The sequence below is a fragment of the Hyla sarda genome, chromosome 9, assembly GCF_029499605.1.
Source record: "Hyla sarda isolate aHylSar1 chromosome 9, aHylSar1.hap1, whole genome shotgun sequence".
NCBI classification, from domain to species: domain Eukaryota; kingdom Metazoa; phylum Chordata; class Amphibia; order Anura; family Hylidae; genus Hyla; species Hyla sarda.
The window spans coordinates 61197414-61223572 of NC_079197.1; the positions used below are offsets into that span (position 1 = coordinate 61197414).

The window sequence follows — 26159 nt, forward strand, 5'->3', positions numbered from 1 at the left end:
GGCCCTTTAGAGTGCTTTCAAAGCACTTTACATCTACATATCAGGTATTTATATGCTTAGTAGAAATTAGGTTACAAATCTTGGGGGGCTTTTTCTCCTATTACCCCTTGTGAAGATGAAAGATTTGGGGTAACACCAGCATTTAAGTGAAAATTTTTTTTTTTCTTTTTCATTTTCACGTCCCACTTTAATGGAAATTCTTCAATCACCTGTGGGGTGTTAAAGAGTAGCTCCCACCATCCATTTTTTTTTCTGTCCCTGCCTATTGCCCATCTATCCCTAACCCCCTCCCTGCCTTTACATTTTTTTTACTATATTAAAAATGCTTTTTTGTCTGCCTGGTAGTGTGCTCACTACCAGGCAGACTTCCCAAGCAGGCACAACATCACTGATGCCTGCTGGGGTTGACACTTCCGCCCTTAGTTCACTATAAATAGCTGTTTCACTACTACAAATCCCAGCTTACCCTGACATCTACTGGCTGTCAGGGCATGCTGGGAGTTGTAGTGGTGAAATAACTGGAGGCACCCTGTGGTGGAAACAATAACTTTGTTAGCGCCGCGGCGCTACCCCGAACACCGCTTTCCCCCCCCCCCCCCCCGTTGACATCAATAGTTGCCACATGCCGCAGCGCTACCTAGCCCCCCCCCCCCCCGTTGAAATAAAAAGTTACCCCGCTCCCCCCCAGCCATACCTGAGTGCAGAGCAGCACCGGGTGCCGCGTGTAGGTGCCGGGAGGCGGGGACAGTGTGTGAAGCCAGGGAGCCATTGCGCTCTCAGTGCTCGCTCCCCCTGTCTGATTGACAGGCAGGGAGCGAGCGCAGGCTAAATGAATTAGGACCGATGCCTGGTCGGCATCGGTCCGAATTCATGCTTGAAGTACTACAACATGTAAAAAAAAAAAGGTCCTTGAGGGGTGTAGTTTCCCAAATAGTGTGCCATGTGGAGGCTTTTTTGCTGTTCTGGCACCATGGGGGCTTCCTAAATGCAACATGCCCCCCAAAAACCATGACAGCAAAATTTGCTCTCCAAAATCCCAGTTGCTCTTTCCCTCTTGAGTCATGTTGCGAGCCCACAGAGCACTTTACGTCAACATATGAGGTATTTGCATACTTAAGAGAAATTGGGTTACAATTTTTTTTTATCCTTATACCTTTCTATATTGGGTTACAAGAACATGATAGTGTAAAAAATAGAGGTTTTGATTTTTCTCCTCCACGTTGCTGCTGTTCCTGTGAAACACCTAAAGGCTTAACTAACTTTCTGAATGTTATTTTGAATACAGTGGTCCCTCAACATATGATGGTAATTGGTTCTGAGAGGACCATCATATGTTGAAACCATCATATGTTGAGTACATATGTCTATGGAAAACTGGTAATTGGTTCCGGAGCCCCAAGACCATCATATGTTGAGTACATATGTCTATGGAAAACTGGTAATTGGTTCCTGAGTCCATGAAATTTCAACCCAAAGGAAGTAAAAATAACCAAACAAAGTACAGATAAACCATGTCCTTACAGTTTAATCACATTTAGAAGGATACAACTTGAAAATGGTACAACTGTAAACTGGTGCAACTGGAAACCGGTAAACTAGTCAACTTCTGTAAGGATGGAAGAGTCTGTTCCTGTCCTTCTGGTGCTGCTAAAACAAAAAATCCAAAGTAAGAAAACATGAAGAAAGAAGAAAAATAAGCGGGGGGCGTGGCTAGTTTGAGCATTGCGGTGGAGATGTGGCACAGGAAAGTTTAAAATAAGGACCGAGACAACTATGACCAGGAGCAGGGCAAAGAAACAGAGCCCCCTCAAAGTCACAAACTTTTACCACGCTACTGAAAGCAAAGAAGGAAACATGGAACGCAATATCCCAGCGCCCCATAGAGATTCACTTGCCCATGTGACTAGAGGAGGAGGAATGCCAAGAAGCAGCAGGCAAGGATGTCCCCAGCGAGAGGAAGCGGCGAAGACATTGCTGGACAACGGGCGATGCAGAGGGATGGAGGAGGTTGCCGCTGAGAAACAGGAGGTGGAGGATCAGAGAGGCGGCGTACAACCGGAAACAGCTGGTCTAGCCACACAGAGAGACGAGACCTTTGGAACTCCGGCGGAGACAGATGACGTCAGAGAGGAGTCGGAAGCATGTGGAGAAGGAGAGGAGGCCAATGCTGTATACCACGGCGGGAACAAAGATGAGATGCCCCTGCAGCAGCGCTCCAGGGAGACCCGGAGCACAGATGATTTATCTCTGCAGCAGCGCTCCAGGGATACCTGGAGCACAGATAATTTATCTCTGCAGCAGCGCTCCGGGGAAACCAGGAGCACAGATGAATTATCCCTGCAGCAGTGCTTCAGGGACAGCCGGACCATAGATGAGATTTCCCTGCAGCAGCGTCCCAAGGACAGCCGGTGCACAGATGAGTAGCTCTACACACACTACAGCAGCTCCCCAAAGACGGCAGTATGAAAGAGGGGAGTCCTGGCAGTGTAATAGAGGGAGACATAACAGCTAGCAAGGAGCAAAGTAATGCAGGGGGATTATATAATCCAGGAATGGGAACTGAACATAAACACCATAAAAGCTTCCCCTCACTGGCTAGTTTATCTGCACCAGTTGCTTTTAGCCCCTATGCAAAACTGCACTTAACTGGGAATATGTTCTCTAGAATTACCTCCCAGTCACAGGTGGTTAAAACCTTAAGTCTTTCACCTCCCAAGACTGTAAATCCCCCAATACCAGAAGAAGCAATGAGACTAATGCTCACAGAAATGCAAACTGCATTTACATCAGTTCTTCAAAATGCAGTGGTGACCATAAAAAAGAAATGCATGAATTGGGATCACGCATGTCACAAGTGGAGCAAAAATTAGATGAGGTTACAGAGGCCCACAACACAGTAGCAAACTCCATCAAAAGCTTAAAAGATGAAGTGGAAATTCTTAAAGGAGTACTCTGAGGCAAAACTATTAAACACCATTATAAAGCTTTCCCTAAGATATATAAGATTGTCAATTACCTCACTAGCGTTCCATGCAGGCATCCATGTTTTTCGGCGAAACCGGAAGTGCAGCCTCTCATAGTGAGTTATGACTTTCGTTCAACACTCACTGTCCGCCCGCGGCCATCTTTAAAACGAAACGTCATATTTCTAAGTTCACTCCCCGCCGAATGCCAGACCCCACTATTGCGGTGCGGTCACCCCCATATCTGAATATGCATAACCCACCTCGTTTCCCCAGCAGTGATTCGCTGCGTGTAGTAAGCGCCTCTCATTCGTTCCTCCTATCACTGTTCGAGCGGCGTGCCTGCGCAGTGAGCAGGCAGACCTGACCGGACATGTGACCGCTGTTGTCCAATGATATAACATAGAGTTACGTTGCCTTAACTCTAAGTTATATTCACAAAGCAAGTTACACAGAAAAACTGGGTAAAGCCAGATCCTTGCACAAGCGCACATGAAAGGCATAGCGCAGCTATGCCTAGCAACAAGTGTATAATGTTGAATATATTTAACATTCAAAATGTGAATATCCAATTAAAAAACAAACGCCCATTGAGTATATATATGTCTGAAAGAATAAATAAAAGTATTGTTTCCTGAATCCTTGTGTGGCTTGTCCTTTCTTTCAGTGAATCGCGATTATCTTACCATTTTACAAAGTTGAATAATGTACCGTATATACTCGAGTATAAGCCGACCTGAGTATAAGCCTAGGGTGGGAAATACATCATCCCCCCCCCCTGTCATCATCCAGACCCGTCATTAACATCCTCATCATCATCACCGCCTGTCATCATCCAGACCCTCATCATCATCACCTGTCATCATCCCCTTGTCATCATCCGCACCCCCCTTCATCATCCCCTTGTCATCATCCCACACCCCCCCCTTCATCATCCTCTTGTCATCATCCGCCCTCAGTGGTCTTCAACCTGAGGACCTCCAGAGGTTTCAAAACTACAACTCCCAGCAAGCCCGGGCAGCCATCGGCTGTCCGGGCTTGCTGGGAGTTGTAGTTTTGAAACCTCCGGAGGTCCGCAGGTTGAAGACCACTGCGGCCTTCGACATCATCCAGCCCCCTCTCACCCCCCTTTAGTTCTGTACAGTACTCACCTCCGCTCGGCGCTGGTCCGGTGCTGCAGGACTGTCCGGAGAGGAGGTGGTCCGGTGGGATAGTGGTTCCGGGCTGCTATCTTCACTGGGGGCGCCTCTTCTCCGCGCTGCGGGCCCGGAATAGAGGCGTTGCCTTGACAATGACGCAGAAGTACGTTGGCAATGAACGTACCTCTGCGTCGTTGTCAAGGCAACGTGACTATTCTGGGGCCGGGCCCGAAGCGCTTAGAAGAGGCCTCCCCGGTGAAGATAGCAGCCCGGAACCACTATCCCACCAGACCACCTCCTCTCCGGACAGTCCTGCAGCACCGGACCAGCGCCGGTCGGAGGTGAGTACTGTACAGAACTAAAGGGGGGTGAGAGGGGGCTGGATGATGTCGAAGGCCGCAGTGGTCTTCAACCTGCGGACCTCCGGAGGTTTCAAAACTACAACTCCCAGCAAGCCCGGACAGCCGATGGCTGCCCGGGCTTGCTGGGAGTTGTAGTTTTGAAACCTCTGGAGGTCCGCAGGTTGAAGACCACTGCGGGTGGAGAGTTCACTCGAGTATAAGCCGAGGGGGGGTGTTTTCTCGGCTTATACTCGAGTATATATGGTATGTAATTTGTCATTATAGTTGTGTTTTCAATCAAATAATTAGTATAGATATTATATTATGAGATAATTTAAGCAAAATATTTAAATATTTACAGGTTAAAATGTATGATCGCAGTGTAAAATTATTACAGTGTGCCTGCTGCTGTTTAAAAAAAAAAAATTAATTGGCCTATAATATTACGAATATTAATATAAAATTAATTATTAACTTAGTTAATGGCAAACACTTTATATATAAATAATTATTTTTTTAAAATAATTAAACGAATATTGTAAAAAAATATATATATATATTTTTACTCATAATTATTGTGTATATATATATATATATATATTTATCATTATAAATATATATTATAATATATATATATACATTTATATATATATATATATATATATATAAATGTTTATGTAAAAAAATTATATCATGTTCAAAAATATATATTACAAACATAGATAATATATATATATATAAATTCTAAAAATAATATCTCAAAATATTATATATATATATACATTTATAAAAATAGATATATAAATATATTATCTGAAAAAAGGATATATGTTTGTAAATATATTATATTATAAAATTATGAAATATTTCTTACATTTATATCTCTCTATAAATCAATTAATTATCAATTATCCTTAATTAATATATAAATACATGTTAACATCTCTAGCTATATGTGTAAATATAATCTTGATTACCGTATTTATCGGCGTATAACACGCACTTTTTAGGCTAAAATTTTTAGCCTAAAGTCTATGTGCGTGTTATACGCCGATACACCCCCAGGAAAGGCAGGGGGAGAGAGGCCGTCGCTTCCCGCTTCTCTCCCCCTGCCTTTCCTGGGGGTCTAGAGCCCTGCTGCCGGCCCTTCTCTCCCCCCTGGCTATCGGCGCCGCTGCCCGTTCTGTCCCCCTGGCTATCAGTGCCGGTGCCCCATTGCCGGCGCCGATAGCCAGGGGGAGAGAAGCGGCGCCGACAGCCAGGGGGAGAGAAGGGGCATTGGCACCCATTGCCGGCACCGCTGCCCCGTTGCCTCCCCCCATCCCCGGTGGCATAATTACCTGTTGCCGGGGTCTGGTCCGCGCTGCTGCAGGCCTCCGGCGTGCGTCCCCTGCGTCGTTGCTATGCGCTGCACGGCGTGGCGCATGACGTCAGTGCGCCGCGCCGTGCATAGGAACGACGCAGGGGACGCAGGCCGGAGGCCTGCAGCAGCGCAGACCCGACCCTGGCAACAGGTAATTATGCCACCGGGGATGGGGGGAGGCAATGGGGCAGCGGCGCCGGCAATGGGTGCCGCTGCCCCTTCTCTCCCCCTGGCTGTCGGCGCCGCTTCTCTCCTCCTGACTATCGGCGCCGGCAATGGGGCGCCGGCACCGATGGGGCGCACACACCCACCCTCATTTTACCATAGATATTTGGGTAAAAAACTTTTTTTGCCCAAATATCTTTGGTAAAATGAGGGTGCGTGTTATAGGCCGGTGCGTGGTATACCCAGATAAATACGGTAATTAAAAATAAGCTAAAAAGATAATGAAATAAATTAATTTAATTATATATAAAAATTATTAATAACATCAATCTGTATATATAGATATATATATATATATACAGCAATAGACTTATTCTTTGTCTATATATATATATATATATATATATATATATATATATATATACATTTTTTTATTATTATTATTATACAAATAATATTATTAATAAAACACTTACAGATTAATTAGCGCTTACCTATCCTTTTTTATGATATATAAATATTTATATATGCACACACATACAGATATATATTTATTTATATTTCTATATACGGTATATATATATATATATATATATATATATATATATATATATATATATAGATTAGTTAGGAGTAGCCGTATTAGTCCAGTGATGCAAAAAGCAAAATCATCGGTAGTTGCAGTATCTTGTAATACCTTTTTTATTGGACTAACAAGATTTTGTAGAGACAAACTTTCGGGATTCCTCCCTTTATAAAGTCATAAGCATTTCTGAGCTCACAAGGAGAAAACACAGGTTCTATCTCACAAAATATGTGTTACGCCGAGCGCTCCGGGTTCCCGCTCCTCCCCGGAGCGCTCGCTTCACCTCCTCCGCTGCAGCGCCCCGGTCACGTCCTCTGACCCGGGGCGCTGCGATCCTGCTGCTAGCCGGGATGCGATTCGCGATGCGGGTAGCGCCCGCTCGCGATGCGCACCCCGGCTCTCCTACCTGACTCGCTCCCCGTCTGTTCTGTCCCGGCGCGCGCGGCCCCGCTCCCTAGGGCGCGCGCGCGCCGGGTCTCTGCGATTTAAAGGGCCACTGCGCCGCTGATTGGCGCAGTGGTTCCAATTAGAGTTATCACCTGTGCACTCCCTATATTACCTCACTTCCCTTGCACTCCCTTGCCGGATCTTGTTGCCTTAGTGCCAGTGAAAGCGTTCCTTGTGTGTCCCTTGCCAGTGTTTCCAGACCTTCTGCCGTTGCCCCTGACTACGATCCTTGCTGCCTGCCCCGACCTTCTGCTACGTCCGACCTTGCTTCTGCCTACTCCCTTGTACCGCGCCTATCTTCAGCAGCCAGAGAGGTGAGCCGTTGCTAGTGGATACGACCTGGTCACTACCGCCGCAGCAAGACCATCCCGCTTTGCGGCGGGCTCTGGTGAAAACCAGTAGTGGCTTAGAACCGGTCCACTAGCACGGTCCACGCCAATCCCTCTCTGGCACAGAGGGTCCACTACCTGCCAGCCGGCATCGTGACAGTAGATCCGGCCATGGATCCCGCTGAAGTTCCTCTGCCAGTTGTCGCTGACCTCACCACGGTGGTCGCCCAGCAGTCACAACAGATTGCGCAACAAGGCCAACAGCTGTCTCAACTGACCGTTATGCTACAACAGTTGCTACCACAGCTTCAGCAGTCATCTCCTCCGCCAGCTCCTGCACCTCCTCCGCAGCGAGTGGCCGCTCCTGGGATACGCTTATCCTTGCCGGATAAGTTTGATGGGGACTCTAAGTTTTGCCGTGGCTTCCTTTCCCAATGTTCCCTGCATCTGGAGATGATGTCGGACCTGTTTCCCACTGAAAGGTCTAAGGTGGCTTTCGTAGTCAGTCTTCTGTCCGGAAAAGCCCTGTCATGGGCCACACCGCTCTGGGACCGCAATGACCCCGTCACTGCCTCAGTACACTCCTTCTTCTCGGAAATCCGAAGTGTCTTTGAGGAACCTGCCCGAGCCTCTTCTGCTGAGACTGCCCTGTTGAACCTGGTCCAGGGTAATTCTTCCGTTGGCGAGTATGCCGTACAATTCCGTACACTTGCTTCTGAATTGTCCTGGAATAATGAGGCCCTCTGCGCGACCTTCAAAAAAGGCCTATCCAGCAACATTAAAGATGTTCTGGCCGCACGAGAAATTCCTGCTAATCTACATGAACTTATTCACCTAGCCACTCGCATTGACATGCGTTTTTCTGAAAGGCGTCAGGAACTCCGCCAAGATATGGACTCTGTTCGCACGAGGCGTTTCATCTCCTCGGCTCCTCTCTCCTCTGGTCCCCTGCAATCTGTTCCTGTGCCTCCCGCCGTGGAGGCTATGCAGGTCGACCGGTCTCGCCTGACACCTCAAGAGAGGACACGACGCCGTATGGAGAACCTCTGCCTGTACTGTGCTAGTACCGAACACTTCCTGAGGGATTGTCCTATCCGTCCTCCCCGCCTGGAAAGACGTACGCTGACTCCGCACAAAGGTGAGACAGTCCTTGATGTCTACTCTGCTTCTCCACGTCTTACTGTGCCTGTGCGGATGTCTGCTTCTGCCTTCTCCTTCGCTACAGTGGCCTTCTTGGACTCTGGTTCTGCAGGAAATTTTATTTTGGCCTCTCTCGTCAACAGGTTCAACATCCCAGTGACCAGTCTCGCCAGACCCCTCTACATCAATTGTGTAAATAATGAAAGATTGGACTGTACCATACGTTTCCGCACGGAGCCCCTTCTTATGAGCATCGGATCTCATCATGAGAGGATTGAACTTTTGGTCCTCCCCAATTGCACCTCGGAGATTCTCCTTGGACTTCCCTGGCTTCAACTTCATTCCCCAACCCTGGATTGGTCCACTGGGGAGATCAAGAGTTGGGGGTCCTCTTGTTCCAAGAACTGTCTAAAACCGGTTCCCAGTAACCCTTGCCGTAACTCTGTGGTTCCTCCAGTAACCGGTCTCCCCAAGGCCTATATGGACTTCGCGGATGTTTTCTGCAAAAAACAAGCTGAGACTCTACCTCCTCACAGGCCTTATGATTGCCCTATCGACCTCCTCCCGGGTACTACTCCACCCCGGGGCAGAATTTATCCTCTCTCTGCCCCAGAGACTCTTGCCATGTCCGAATACGTCCAGGAGAATCTAAAAAGGGGCTTTATCCGTAAATCCTCCTCTCCTGCCGGAGCCGGATTTTTCTTTGTCTCCAAAAAAGATGGCTCCCTACGTCCCTGCATTGACTACCGCGGTCTTAATAAAATCACGGTTAAGAACCGCTACCCCTTACCCCTCATCTCTGAACTCTTTGATCGCCTCCAAGGTGCCCACATCTTCACTAAATTGGACTTAAGAGGCGCCTATAACCTCATCCGCATCAGAGAGGGGGACGAGTGGAAAACGGCATTTAACACCAGAGATGGACACTTTGAGTATCTGGTCATGCCCTTTGGACTGTGCAATGCCCCTGCCGTCTTCCAAGACTTTGTCAATGAAATTTTTCGTGATCTATTATACTCCTGTGTTGTGGTATATCTGGACGATATCCTAATTTTTTCTGCCAATCTAGAGGAACACCGCCGGCATGTCCGTATGGTTCTTCAGAGACTTCGTGACAACCAACTCTATGCCAAAATTGAGAAATGTCTGTTTGAATGCCAATCTCTTCCTTTTCTAGGATATTTGGTCTCTGGCCAGGGACTACAGATGGATCCAGACAAACTCTCTGCCGTCTTAAATTGGCCACGCCCCTCCGGACTCCGTGCTATCCAACGCTTTTTGGGGTTCGCCAATTATTACAGGCAATTTATTCCACATTTTTCTACCATTGTGGCTCCTATCGTGGCTTTAACCAAGAAAAATGCTGATCCCAAGTCCTGGCCTCCTCAAGCAGAAGACTCCTTTAAACAACTCAAGTCTGCCTTTTCTTCGGCTCCCGTGCTCTCCAGACCTGACCCTTCCAAACCCTTCCTATTGGAGGTTGATGCCTCCTCAGTAGGAGCTGGAGCTGTTCTTCTACAAAAAAATCCTTCCGGGCATGCTGTCACTTGTGGTTTTTTCTCTAGGACCTTCTCTCCAGCGGAGAGGAACTACTCCATCGGGGATCGAGAACTTCTAGCCATTAAATTAGCACTTGAGGAATGGAGGCATCTGCTGGAGGGATCAAGATTTCCTGTTATTATCTACACCGACCACAAGAACCTCTCCTACCTCCAGTCGGCCCAACGGCTGAATCCTCGCCAGGCCCGGTGGTCTCTGTTCTTTGCCCGATTTAATTTTGAGATTCACTTTCGTCCTGCCGATAAGAACATTAGAGCCGATGCTCTCTCTCGTTCCTCGGATGCCTCAGAAGTTGATCTCCCTCCGCAACACATCATTCCACCTGACTGCCTGATCTCCACTTCTCCTGCCTCCATCAGACAGACTCCTCCAGGAAAGACCTTTGTTTCTCCACGCCAACGCCTCGGAATCCTCAAATGGGGTCACTCCTCCCATCTCGCAGGTCATGCGGGCATCAAGAAATCTGTGCAACTCATCTCCCGCTTCTATTGGTGGCCAACTCTGGAGACGGATGTTGGGGACTTTGTGCGAGCCTGCACTATCTGTGCCCGGGATAAGACTCCTCGCCAGAAGCCCGCTGGTTTTCTTCATCCTCTGCCTGTCCCCGAACAGCCTTGGTCTCTGATTGGTATGGATTTTATTACTGATTTACCCCCTTCCCGTGGCAACACCGTTATTTGGGTGGTCGTTGATCGATTCTCCAAAATGGCACATTTCATTCCTCTTCCTGGTCTTCCTTCTGCGCCTCAGTTGGCTAAACAATTTTTTGTACACATTTTTCGTCTTCACGGGTTGCCTACGCAGATTGTCTCGGATAGAGGGGTCCAATTCGTGTCTAAATTCTGGAGAGCTCTCTGTAAACAACTCAAGATTAAATTAAATTTTTCCTCTGCATATCATCCCCAGTCCAATGGACAAGTAGAAAGAATTAACCAGATCCTGGGTGATTATTTGCGACATTTTGTTTCCTCCCGCCAGGATGACTGGGCAGATCTCCTTCCATGGGCCGAATTCTCGTATAACTTCAGGGTCTCCGAATCTTCCTCCAAATCCCCATTTTTCGTGGTGTACGGCCGTCACCCTCTTCCCCCCCTCCCTACCCCCTTGCCCTCTGGTCTGCCCGCTGTGGATGAAATTTCTCGTGACCTTTCCATTATATGGAGAGAGACCCAAAATTCTCTCTTACAGGCTTCTTCACGCATGAAGAGGTTCGCGGATAAGAAAAGAAGAGCTCCCCCCGTTTTTTCCCCTGGAGACAAGGTATGGCTCTCCGCTAAATATGTCCGCTTCCGTGTCCCTAGCTACAAGTTGGGACCACGCTATCTTGGTCCTTTCAAAATTCTGTGTCAAATTAATCCTGTCTCTTATAAACTTCTTCTTCCTCCTTCTCTTCGTATCCCTAATGCCTTTCACGTCTCTCTTCTCAAACCACTCATCCTCAACCGTTTTTCTCCCAAATCTGTTCCTCCCACTCCTGTTTCCGGCTCCTCGGACGTCTTCTCGGTCAAGGAGATTTTGGCTGCCAAAAAGGTCAGAGGAAAAAATTTTTTTTTAGTAGATTGGGAGGGTTGTGGTCCTGAAGAGAGATCCTGGGAACCTGAGGACAACATCCTTGACAAAAGTCTGCTCCTCAGGTTCTCAGGCTCCAAGAAGAGGGGGAGACCCAAGGGGGGGGGTACTGTTACGCCGAGCGCTCCGGGTTCCCGCTCCTCCCCGGAGCGCTCGCTTCACCTCCTCCGCTGCAGCGCCCCGGTCACGTCCTCTGACCCGGGGCGCTGCGATCCTGCTGCTAGCCGGGATGCGATTCGCGATGCGGGTAGCGCCCGCTCGCGATGCGCACCCCGGCTCTCCTACCTGACTCGCTCCCCGTCTGTTCTGTCCCGGCGCGCGCGGCCCCGCTCCCTAGGGCGCGCGCGCGCCGGGTCTCTGCGATTTAAAGGGCCACTGCGCCGCTGATTGGCGCAGTGGTTCCAATTAGAGTTATCACCTGTGCACTCCCTATATTACCTCACTTCCCTTGCACTCCCTTGCCGGATCTTGTTGCCTTAGTGCCAGTGAAAGCGTTCCTTGTGTGTCCCTTGCCAGTGTTTCCAGACCTTCTGCCGTTGCCCCTGACTACGATCCTTGCTGCCTGCCCCGACCTTCTGCTACGTCCGACCTTGCTTCTGCCTACTCCCTTGTACCGCGCCTATCTTCAGCAGCCAGAGAGGTGAGCCGTTGCTAGTGGATACGACCTGGTCACTACCGCCGCAGCAAGACCATCCCGCTTTGCGGCGGGCTCTGGTGAAAACCAGTAGTGGCTTAGAACCGGTCCACTAGCACGGTCCACGCCAATCCCTCTCTGGCACAGAGGGTCCACTACCTGCCAGCCGGCATCGTGACAATATGCAGGGGTTAAAACAACATTAGTGGAGAATGGACATTAAGTTGGGCCATAAATTGTATAGCAATAGGACGATAGATACAGATAAGGATGAGGAGAGGGGGGGGGCTGGAGAGCAGAGGTGAGAATAGTGGTTACGCTGGACAGACAATTTTACTATAGAACCATAGACTGAAGATAAGACTAGACAGGGGAGGGGGAGCAGGGGTGTGATGGTGTTAGAGCAGGGAGAGGGTAGAGAGTTTAGCAAAGGTTATAGGAAATTTTGATAATGGGATAAGAAGCTTAAATCCACATTAAGTCCTCTGTTCTTGGAGTCATAAAGAATTATCATTTTGGCTTCAAATGTCTTTCTTTCCTGGGTGTTCTTGAAGTTTCCTTTCAGGATCTTGATTTTGAGGTCCTGTAAGGAGTGACCTGTTTGAGTGAAGTGGTGTCCAACTGGGGTGCAATAGTCCTTTTCTCTATGGTTGTTGATCTTGTAATACCTTTTTTATTGGACTAACAAGATTTTGTAGAGACAAGCTTTCGGGATTCCTCCCTTTATCAAGTCATAAGCATTTCTGAGCTCACAAGGAGAAAACACAGGTTCTATCTCACAAAATATGCAGGGGTTAAAACAACAACAACCATAGAGAAAAGGACTATTGCACCCCAGTTGGACACCACTTCACTCAAACAGGTCACTCCTTACAGGACCTCAAAATCAAGATCCTGAAAGGAAACTTCAAGAACACCCAGGAAAGAAAGACATTTGAAGCCAAAATGATAATTCTTTATGACTCCAAGAACAGAGGACTTAATGTGGATTTAAGCTTCTTATCCCATTATCAAAATTTCCTATAAACTCTCTACCCTCTCCCTGCTCTAACACCATCACACCCCTGCTCCCCCTCCCCTGTCTAGTCTTATCTTCAGTCTATGGTTCTATAGTAAAATTGTCTGTCCAGCGTAACCACTATTCTCACCTCTGCTCTCCAGCCCCCCCCCCCCTCCTCATCCTTATCTGTATCTATCGTCCTATTGCTATACAATTTATGGCCCAACTTAATGTCCATTCTCCACTAATGTTGTTTTAACCCCTGCACATTTTGTGAGATAGAACCTGTGTTTTCTCCTTGTGAGCTCAGAAATGCTTATGACTTGATAAAGGGAGGAATCCCGAAAGCTTGTCTCTACTAAATCTTGTTAGTCCAATAAAAAAGCTATTACAAGATACTGCAACTACCGATGATTTTGCTTTTTATATATATATATATATATATATATTTTTTTTTTTTTTATAAAAACTATTTTATTTTAAATATAGTTAAAAATAAAAACCATTGACTGTGGTAGATCCCCTTTTTTTTAAATAATTTAAACTAACCCTAAATTTGCAGATAACATTGCAGACAGAGCTAGGTAGACTAGACGTCTCCATTATTGTGTAATGAACCACCAAACCCACCACCACCACTTTCTTTCTTTTTGTATTTATTTTCAATACACCCAACCTCTGTTGCTGCAGCCTATCTGATAAAGCTGACTGATCAAATTACAGTTCTTGTGTGCACTCACCAGTACACTTACAAGAACACCACCAACCCCCCCAACCCTTCATCAATACACCATTTTGATGTCAAACAATCTATATATATATATATATATATATATATATATATAAAACTCAACATGTGTGTGTATGTATGTATATATATGTATGTATGTATGTATGTATGTATGTATGTATGTTCCACAAAAACTTTCAAACGGCTAAAGATATTAACATGAAACTTGGCACACATGTTACTTATATGTCAACTTAAAATATAGGATAGTTAATTTAACCCTTTAATACCTCCATTTGTGAGTGTCTGGGTTTTAGTTTAAAGTCCCATGCAAATCAATGGGAAATGTATGTTCCCAAATAACTTCCGTACGGCTGGAGATATTTCAATACCTGGTCACATATTAGTGGTCGGGATAGGAGGTCAGGATAGGGGGATGGGATAGGAGGACGAGATAGGAGGTCGGGATAGGAGATCGGGATAGGAGGTCGGGATAGAAGGTCGAACTAGGAGGACGGGATAGGAGGTCGAGATATGATGACAGGATAGGAGGTCAGGATAGGAGGTCAGGATAGGAGGTCGGGATAGGAGGTCGGGATAGGAGGTCAAGATAGGAGGATGGGATAGGAGGTCAAGATAGGATGTCGAGATATGAGTACAGGAAAGGAGGTCGGGATAGGAGGTTGAGATAGGAGGTCGGGATAGGAGGTCGGGATAGGAGGTCGGGATAGGAGGTCGGGATAGGAGGTCAGGATAGGAGGTCAAGATAGGAGGTCGATGTATGAGGACGGGAAAGGAGGTCGGGATAGGAGGTCGGGATAGGAGGACGGGATAGGAGGTCAGGACAGGAGGTCGGAATAGGAGGTCGGGATGTGGGGTTGGGATATGACAACAATATATGAGGACTGCATATGAAGTCAAAACTCCATGGTTTATTTTCCTCCCCAAAAAGGATTAGGAAGGAAAAACCTGTCAACGCCGAGTACTTAGCTAGTTACATATACATTTTGTAATATTATTAATACTATTATTGTTAGAATAACGATTATTATTATGATAATAGCATATAATATAATTTTTGTAACTTTTAAACATAAGTAATTTGTCCCTCATTGGCCAACTTTAGGTGCATCTTCAAACTAAAGAGAAATAATAATTTTTGCCATACATAGCTAATTGATGTGTAATGGAAACGATAATGCATAAAATATATAAAATAATAATCGAAAATAATAATTATGTTATGAATTATAAAAAATAATATTTTATATTACTAAGTCCCCATTCACATATGTCATTTGCCATGCTGCAGTTCCTTCTGGCGCTACGCCCTAGGGAAATGAATGCACAACCGATCCCATTCATATTAATTGGACCGTTCACATACATCCAGCGTCTCTATTTTAGACGATGATGTGAGTCGCTGGAACAGTGCTGAAGGGAACGCATCTTGCTGCGTTCCCCCGTCAGTGCCGGATACTATAGTGGGAAAATAAATACAATAAAGATGGCAACTGATGGTTTTGACTGATGCCCTTTTTCAGCTTCAGTAGTGACATCACTTGTGAACAAAGTGATGTGAAAAAAAACCTGAGCCTGACACAAATGACATCTGTGAACCTAGCTTAATAGGTTAATACAACACAAGTGTTAATCATCTATTTTTGATAAATAATCGATATCTGTATTAGGATGTCATGATATGTTTCAACACCGGCATAATTTTGATTAATTTATTATTTTTGATTATTTTCTTAGCATGCCTAAGTGTATTGTTAAAGGTTGTGGAAGTACCTCCGGTAAAAAGGACCCTTCTATAATAATGCACAGCTTTCCAAGACAAAGGGAACGTATCAAGATCTGGCTAGAAAATTCTGGCCAGTTCACTGAAAATTTTGAAGACATGGTCCAGAAAGTTTTTGATGGAAAATTGTATGACACATACAGAATGTGCTCCCTCCATTTTGATCATCATCAATATCAATATGAGGAAAACTGTCGAAGACTTTTACCAGATGCTGTACCAACCGTCTTCATTACAGGATCATCAACATCTGTCCAATCCAGTGGTATGTTCTCTTCAATGCCTGCTAACACTCTGCCTTCAATCTCAGTTGTTAGTACTTGTAGTACTGCAACAACTGCAGTATTGACATATTCCTCTGCTTCATCCTTATCCACAACAGTAACTGTGTCATCCTTACCAAAAGTTTCTTCATTGACAACATGTATTCCAAGTTTATCAACCATACAGTCTTCTATTTTATTGCTTTCATCTTCCTCGGAATTACAGTCAATAAGTGACACTTTGCCAAATCCAGAGCCATCAACATCTTATGGAGTGGCATCTAATATTTCATCAAACGCTAATCAGGAGTCAATCACTAAAAGAGTTTCAGATACAGAAATGCATAGTATTCCAAGCAAAAGACAGCGATCATCCCTTGTGTCAACAATGTATTTTGCATGTCAAACTATGCCATTTTACCTTCGTAGTCCAAAAGGAACAAAAAGTCCAAAAGGCAAGAAAACATCTAAAGGGAAAAAAAATCTTTCCGTAAACTGATAACACAAGAAGAATTGGCTCAGGCAATAGAAATTGCTCTCACTTCTCAAAAAAATTTAGAAGGCACCTCCAATCTTGACTCCTTAGAGGTAACTACAAATGAGCTGGAGGAGGATATAGGGGAACAATCACAAGATTTTTCTCATTTTCAAGATGTTGAAACAGATATTTTGTTGAAAGTTCACAAGGTTCTACCTTCATTTATGCACCCCCCAAGAGATTATTGTCTGAACACAATTATTTTACTAAATTTATAGAAGAGGAAGTATTAGATCCTTTTTCTATATCTTTATATCCCCAACCATCAGAAATAGTACTTCCAGAACCACGTGAAAATATAATGTCTACATCTGATACACCTCAAGTAGAAGTGGAAGATATTCCGGTACAAATAGAAGATGCTGAAACTACAATTACCACATACATTGACAAAGATGACACCTCATTTCACCCTTCAGACTGCGAGGAAGAGCCAGTTTGAGCGCGAATTTTGAAGATTTATTTGAAATTAACCCCGATGTTGTCAGTGATGAAAAATTCATAATATTTGAATCATCTTTTAAAAAATTAATACGAATGATACCGTGTCAAGTTAAAAGAAAATGTAAGGGAAGGCTGACACATTATAAAAAAACATTTTCAGGGAAGTATGCTGTCTTTGTCCGTCAAATGTTCTCAAGGACATACTAGACATTTATGGAGATCCCAGCCAACTGTGAATAACAAACCAGCTGGAAACTTCTATTATCCTCTGGTGTTGTTTTAAGTGGCAACAGCTATAAAAAAATTTTTTATTGTTTTTTAAAAACAATTAATATAAGGGGTATTTCAGCTGCAACTTTTTTCATGTATCAGAAAATTTTTATCTTTCCTGGAATAGATATGACTTGGAAAAAAGAGCAACAAGAAATCTTAAATGATCTTGGCACAGCTCCTCTCTACCTAACAGGTGATGGACAGACCGATTCCCCGGGATTTAGTGCAAAATATTGCACCTATACTTTAATGGATGCTGAATCTAAAAAAATAGTTGCGTTCCAGGTGGAACAACTGAGACCATCTGGCACTTCTGTTGGTCTTGAAAAGAGTGCTTTCAAAAAGTGCTTGGATAGCCTACTGGACAAAAACCTGGATATTGCTATGATAGCAACTGACAGGCACATTTCAATTAGAAAATTATTGAGGGAGGAGTATCCATTTATTGAGCATCAATTTGATGTATGGCACTTGGCCAAATCAGTGGGTAATAAATTAGCAGCCGGTGCCAAATATCGCAATACAGAGGTTCTGAATTCCTGGATTCAACCTGTAAAAAATTATCTGTGGTGGTGCGCACGGACGTGTGAAAGGAATCCGGACATATTGTTGGACAGATGGCGGTCCGTTGTGCACCATGTAGCCAATGTTCACACTTGGGAGGAAAACTCAATATCTTTCCAATGTAATCATCCCACACTTACTGAAAGCCAGAATGAAAATACTAAATGGCTAACACCGGGACAACCAGCTCATAATGTGTTAAGTAAAGTTTGCCTCAATCCAGTTCTTTTGAAAGACATCTGCCAGCTATAATTTTTTTGCCACACCGGAGAGCTGGAGGTATACCACAGTGTGTGTCTTAAATATCGGCCCAAGAGAATTCACTGTTATATAGACTCAATGATCGCCAGGACCCTGCTGTCAGCTTTAGACCATAATAGAAATGTTGGGCGTATACAGGCCATTGTTAGGAGGGCAACTTCAGCAACAGAAGACTTGGGAACTCAAAGATACACCTATGTTTACTCAAAGGGGAGAAGATCTTGGGTTGTTAAAGCGGTATATGAACTTACCTCACAGAAATTTCTAAAGGAAGTGCTTGAAAATATTGTTCAAGTTGTACAGGATCCAAGTGTCAGTGACTGGCAGTCCCAACTTGAACACTACCCTGCTAACATTGCTCCAGTTCCAAGACCGGATACATCAGTGATGTTACAGGAATATCAGTCCAGATTTGATAAAGTGCCACCAGTGTAACTGTGTTTACTTTATGTCAAATAAAAAACAAATGGTTATTGATTTGGGGAAATATTGTTGTCAAAGCTCACCATTAGAGATGAGCAAACTTACAGTAAATTCAATTCGTCACGAACTTCTCGGCTCGGCAGTTGATGACTTTTCCTGCATAAATTAGTTCAGCTTTCAGGTGCTCCCGTGGGCTGGAAAAGGTGGATACAGTCCTAGGAGACTCTTTCCTAGGACTGTATCCACCTTTTCCAGCCCACCGGAGCACATGAAGGCTGAACTAATTTACGCAGGATAAGTCATCAACTGCCGAGCCGAGAAGTTCGTGACAAATCAATTTACTGTAAGTGTGCTCATCTCTACTCACCATTATGCTACCATATATAGTAGTCATGCATAGAAAACTTTGATATACTTGAAAATTGCTGCTATTATTGTGTTATGGTTTTATTACTTACATGTGCAATATCTTTTTTTTTTTATTATTAAGGGTTCATTGTATTTACAATTTATATATATTTTACACATGGGTAATAGTTATTATTTGTTGGATGTAACTAAAGATGTGTCCACCCATGCTATCGACATGATGGTGGCCCGTCTCTATGGAAATATAACTCCTGTGCAGGTTCAACTTACCAAAAAAACTATGGCTGAGCCCAAAATAAATTTGATTCAGCAATATCCATCTCAACCTTTGTGTTGAATGTACTGTGTGTTTTGTGCTCAGCCTAATGTGGTGGTGGACAAACGCTGTTTAGCCAAGTACCCGTTTCCCGTTTTTGTTGATCACAGGTGGGACTAGGCTTTTACCAATCAAACAAACATACTTAGAGTAAAGTATATTTATATTTTATTTATAAAGGAATACAAGGTGAACCAGTTTTCCAATATTCTGGTACACTTCACACCATCCTTTCTCAGGAAACAGCATCAATGACCAGGTCTGGTATGAATAGCAGCCTGAATTTCATTGCATCAAAGCAGGTACAATAGCTTGTTGATGCTTTTGTACCTGCTTTACTACAATAAAATTATGTATGCTATTCATTCTGGAACAGGTAAATTATGCCGTTTCCTGCAAAAGTAAACTACTTTTTAGTTATGTTAGAGTTATAAATATTTGTCTAATGAAAGGTTATATAGGTTATGTATATATATTTGTTAATAAATTATTTTCAAGTTTATCATTGATGTCCTTTTTTATTATTTCGATTAAATTACCAAACCAAATTATGGTTACATGAAAGAATACACAAAAACTATTTTTTTTTATTTATTAAGAATTTTTTTTTTATAAAACACATTTTGAAAATAAATAACAACTTAGATTAAACAAACAATTTTTAAATATAAAAACTTTAAAAAATATATATAATGTTAATATTTTGTTATTTAATAAAGTGCATAAAATAATTTTTATAAAGGATTACTGTAATCAAAAATCTTTTATCTCCCGCTGTGGCCAGGATGACATTCTATACTACATAATATGTGACTTAGCTGCCTATGGTCACACATTGTTCAGATATCGGCGTCACATTTTATGGTCCCTGTCAGCTTCCTATTCTTGCAGGTTATTGACTCACTCTGCGCTCAGCCCATCAGCGGCAGCATCAGGAACATATAGCAGCCACTGATACGCCGAGTGCAGACTGAGTGACCAACCCGCAGGAAAAGGAACCTACAGGTACCAGAGAACAGTATGCCGATTTCAGAACAACGGGAGAGCCTAGGCAGGTAAGCGCAAGATTATTTTGTATATTTTTTCTGACGGCAGACAGCGGAGGAGAAAGGATTTAGGTTACAGTACTAGCACGTGTTTTCATCCATAGTGTAACAATTTGTGCAATACAGTACAAACATTTTACAAAAGATTAAACAAATCTTTATAGAATTTTTTTTTTCTAAAAGTTCTGTGCAAATGGAGCACTATTTACATTATAATCAGTAAACAACTGAAAACCAGTATAAATTGCATCAGCATCTGGAAATGTCTCTCTAATTTTGTTTATGACGCAGGAGGGTATAGGTACTCGATGTTTTTTTCAAAGAAATCCATAGATCATCGCAGTGAAAGATTTATATGCAGTCCATCTGTATTGTCTGTGGAAAAAAAAAACATTAAATATATGAAAAGTATGGTTTCATTTTTTTTATTTTTTTTTACATTAAAACACCTGGAGGCACCTTTTGTTTTATAATACAGTAATAAGTTTTTAATGCCTGTGGTGTTACTATGGCAGACATCCCCGTGTGCCAAAAAATATTTTCAGGACATAAGGATGTACACCTATCACTCACCATTCCCCGGCCATCGTGCTTCCTCCTGCGTTCATCCGCCTCTATGTTTTTACTCACGGGAAATCAGTGACTAAGTCACTGCGTGCGACCATAGCGGCAGAGTAGCGCAGGAGGACGTGCGCTGTCTGGGGAATGCCGATTGACCGAACGCAAAATCTTCTGTAAGCATTTCACCATTCCTTGAGTCCTGTGACGTACTATTATGTTCCATAGGCCATAGCAGTATATTGTGACAACGGAACATAGGATGAGCGTTAATCGGATCACAGTGGGTGAGAAACACACACACACAGGCTACAGGCTAAGCACACACACTACAGGCTACAGCCATACAGTCTATATGGCTTGAGCCAGTATGTCTATGTGTTGTAGCAGAATTTTTTTTTTTTAGGGAGATTACTAATAATGTCGGGGAACATGCTACCTACTATTGTTAGAGGAACTATCCTGCCTACATAACAAGTTGTCAATTATACTGTCTAACTATTTTATGGGGGAACTATACTGCCTACATAATGTTGGGGGAACTCTAAGGTCAAATACATAGTGTAATATGGGTAGTATATTCAGCTGAGTATATCAAGAACTATCAATTGTCTGTAAAAGTTTTGTGTCTGATACGCCGGCATATACAAAATTTATGGACTAGCATATTACACAGATACATAATCAAGTATTGTTATACAGTATAAGATATCAAAATTAGAATAACTATAGACTGAAGTAATTGCGTAAGTTTTACCTATTTTCATCTCTTGTCAACTGTGTCTGCGTTATTTCGTTTACAAAAACCATATAAATTTTTAAAGGGTAGCTCCCACCACCACTTTTTTTTCTGTCCCTGCCTATTACCCATCTATCCCTAACCCCCTCCCTGCCTTAAATTTTTTTTTTTTACATATTAATAATGATTTTTTGTCTGCCTGGTAGCGAGCTCACTACCAGGCAGACTTCACCTGCAGGCACCACGTCACTGATGCCTGCTGGGGCCGGCACTTCCCCACTGTAACTCCCAGCTTGCCCTGACATCTATTGGCTGTCAGGGCATGCTGGGAGTTGTAGTGGGGAAATAACTGGAGGCACCCTGTATAGGTAAATACTGGAGCACATACCGCTCCCCGCCGCGCAGTCCGGGGCATGCTGGGAGTTGTAGTGGGGAAACTGGAGGCACATTGTATAGGTGAACAGTATACATAATACATTGAACATAATACTTTACCTTCTCCTGCGCGCGTCATCTTCCTTCAAAGCACTCGTTCCCACCTGTCTGATTGACAGGCGGGAGCGAGCACAGCAGTGATTGAATTTCGACTCGTTGCCAGGCTTCAACGAGTCGGAATTCATTAGTGACGTCACTGCTGAATGCATTCGGCCACTAGGAGGGCGACCCCTAGTGGCCGAATTTAAAAGTGATTTTAAACTGTTAAAATCACTTTTTTTAATTAAACTATATTAGAGATATGTTGTAGTACTTAAAGAGTACCTGTCATCAACAAAAACTTTTAATATGTTGTTCATAATCATTAATGAAGAGATATTGTAATTTATCTTCATTAAAAAATATTAATATTTATGCCAGTTTTTTCATTTTATACTTTTGGCCACTAGGGGTCTCTCTTCTATGCCTGGTCTGCAGGTAGCTTCCTATGCTTTTCATAGTAAGTGTACAGCTTTTAGGACTAATGCTGAAAGGGTTCTGGTCCTTCCACCGGAAGTTCAGTACTCTCAGCTCACAGGCTGGGAGCGAGTCCTGAGCTGAGAGTACTGAACTTCTGGTGGAAGGACCAGAACCCTTTCAGCATTAGTCCTAAAAGCTGTACACTTAATATGAAAAGCATAGGAAGCTGCCTGCAGACCAGGCATAGAAGAGAGACCCCTAGTGGCCAAAAGTATAAAATGAAAAAACTGGTATAAATATGAATATTTTTTAATGAAGATATATTACAATATCTCTTCATTAATGATTATGAACAACATATCAAAAGTTTTTGTTGATGACAGGTACTCTTTAAGTACTACAACATATCAATTTTTTGTTTTCATGACAGTGCCCATTTAAAGATCTCTTGGTTAGTATACACGTAGTAAAATCTGGATGTAATGTAGCACAGTCATATTCCTCACGAAAAGAATTAACTTGAGCTAGTTCTGTACAGCATATGCTTTCAACAACTGATGTCATGAGATTACATTTCCTACATTTGCACCAACTAAGCTGCTGTAGTCTTCCCTGAGGATCTGGTAAGGGTGTTGGTCTTTCTTCACCCGGACCCCACTGGGGATCGTTTTGAAATGAATACGGTTCCATTCTGTTTTCTTGATCTGTTGTAACCGTAACAAATAATTCTGAAAAGCCTGCATTAAAAAAAAGGTTATATATAATATTAACCCTATCTATTTAACAAAAATATTCATATAATTTTTTCTACCTTATAATTTATACCCTTTATAAAAGATACATTTTAAAATGTATAACAGTAAATATAGCTAAATATTAACCCTGTCAAAGTTGTAAATGTAGCATCATATTTTTATTGTAAAAATTCTGCTACATTTTTGCCTCTTCCTTCCCTCTCCCATCATCACATTTCATACTTGCATTACTCCATGGCCGTCCGCTGTTTGCGTTGCTCTACTGTGTGCCGCTTCTCTGCACTGCTTGGCCACTTCTCTCTGCTGTAGTTTTAATCACAGCGGCTGCCAGGGTGCTAGACGGGGTCCGTTTTATGATCCTGCTCGTCAAGCGTGGTCAATAACAGCTGTGTGCAGCGTGCAATGACGAGTGATGTCGCCTTGAGGACGTAACTCGTCAATGCGCGTTACGCTGCGGAACGCACAGCATTTAAGTAAGCCAAACAGGGAAGAAACGCGGCCCCTGTATAGCACCCTGTAAACGGCGTTGAATCCAACTACAACGGAGAGAAGCAGGCAAACAGTGAAGAGAAGCACCATAAAGGAGAGCAGCGAAAACAGCACAAGGCCCTGGAGTCATGCAAGTATGAAATCTGGTGATGGGTGAGGGATGGAATTATGTATTGGAATATGGTCCCGCATAACTAGATGCAGTTCATTGAGTCAAAGGGACCGCTTTAAATGATTAAATAGCGGCGTGTTCTGCGGGGCCAGACTTGTCTTGATCAAGCATAGGTACGGCCTCACCTGGAATATGCTGTTCAGTTTTGGGCACTTGTCCATAAAAGGGACACTGCGGAGTTGGAAAGGGTGCAGAGACGTGCGACTAAACTAATATGGGGCATGGAACATCTTAGCTATGAGGAGCGATTAAAGGAGTTACAATTGTTTAGTCTTGAGAAGAGACGTTTGAGGGGGGATATGATAAACGTATATAAGTATATTAATGGCCCATACAAAAAATATGGAGAAAAACTGTTCCAGGTTAAACCCCCCCAAAGGACGAGGGGGCACTCCCTCCGTCTGGAGAAGAAAAAGTTTAGTCTAAGGGGCGACACGCCTTCTTTACCATGAGAACTGTGAATTTATGGAACGGTCTACCTCAGGAACTGGTCACAGAAGGAACAATTAACAGCTTTAAAACAGGATTAGATACATTCCTGGAACAAAATAACATTAATGCTTATGAAGAAATATAAAATCCCATCCCTTCCCCAATATCGCGCCACACCCCTACCCCTTAATTCCCTGGTTGAACTTGATGGACATATGTCTTTTTTCGACCGTACTAACTATGTAACTATGTAACTATGTTGTATAACCACACACACACACTAATATTTTTAAAGGATATTTATTTTAAAATAATTTTTTTAAGACTAATATCTCACAAATAAATACGGTGAGTGTTATAGACCGGTGCGTGGTATAACACCATAAATAACTTCTATTAGTTCATCAGGGATAGGGGATAAGTTTTTTTTATCACATATTTATACAGTAGTCTTAAGGCAGTAGACACCATTGCAAGCACTATCATCACCAGCTCAATCAAAGAACCACAGGATCATCACAGCGCGCCAGGATTCTATTACGTGTCCAACACGCTCACCGCCATGAGGAGAAGCCGAGCACCAGTGACCGCAGACAGCCACAAACAAGCTGCTTTGTTTCCAGAGTGAGGACCGACATCACAAAGTCCATAGGAGTGACCGGGTGAGAGGTACATAGTACTACAAGATATTTCTTCCCCCTTTCCACTACCCAGCCTTGCAACCGCTGGAGCTTCCTCCTTTTGGCCCACTGCCAATCCAGGGCTCCCTCACTCTGTTAGAGACAGCACGCACATTGACACATTGACACACTGTGTCCCATTGAATTGTACTACCAACTGCGGTCGCAGTACCGCTACATTGTGACTTTGTTTCTTCTTTACATTCTTTACATTTATGAATTATTTTAACTGTTTTATATGCCAATGCATATAAAACAGTTAAAATAATTCATAAATGTAATTCATAACAAGGTCAGTAGATGAAAAGCACTGAATAGTTATACAATGTGCAATAGTAGGTAAATGAACCCGGTGCTGCGACCGCAAGGTATAACAGCCAAGTCAATTGCTCTCGGTACGGCGACCGTAGAGATGTGTGAAAAGTATAAGCGCTAGGGCCCAGCGTTTTTTCCTGTTTTATATTATTAAATTACAAATAAATTACGCTTTTATCTATCCAAGTAAGAGCCTTTTCTTCCATTTTCACCATCCTCTCTCTTTCACCATCCCCCTTCTCCTTTAATCATTTCCTTCTCCCCTATACTTTTCTCTCCCATATACACCGATCAATATATACACACACATCCTGCAGTTTATACAGAAACACCTATCATCACAAATATTCATTATATACATGCATATTCTCCAATTTATACGGTAACACTTACCATCACCCTCTCCAATCATTCACAAACACCTATCAAGATACTTTTCTCCCCCATACTTTTCTCTCTCTCCCATATACACCGATCATTATATACAGATTCTCCAGTTTATACAGGAACAGCTATCACCCTCTTTAATTATTCATTATATATATATATATATATATATATACATACCCTCAAGTTTATACAAACACCCATCATCACCCTCTTTAATTATTCATAAACACCACTATCATCATTACATATTCACAGACAAAACCATATAACACATTTCCATCACACTCAAGACCTTGAGAACCAGTCACCCCCATTTATACAGTGGTCCCTCTACATACGATGGCAATTTGGTCCAAAAGAGCCACCGTTTGTCTAATCCATCGTATGTTGAGGTATTCGTGTAATGTAAAAAAGTACTTTTATATTCTCCTTTCCCCGCCGCTAATGAACGCGTCCCCGTCGCTACAG

At 43.3% G+C, this 26159-nt stretch overlaps 1 protein-coding gene across 5 annotated transcripts in view; it reads right to left on the reverse strand.

Annotated features, from left to right (window-relative positions):
* Positions 1-19867: 19867 nt before the first annotated feature.
* The window catches only part of KLF8 (KLF transcription factor 8), a 458675-nt gene continuing 452383 nt past the window's right edge, over positions 19868-26159 (reverse strand). For 4 of the 5 annotated variants that reach the window (XR_008847870.1, XR_008847869.1, XR_008847872.1 and 1 more), the window contains 2 exons: positions 23040-23195; positions 19868-20642 (listed from right to left, as the gene is read on the reverse strand). The gene's annotated coding sequence lies outside the window, so the exon portion shown is untranslated. The remainder of the gene's footprint in view (positions 20643-23039; positions 23196-26159) is intronic. The other variant, XR_008847871.1, reaches the window with a different exon arrangement.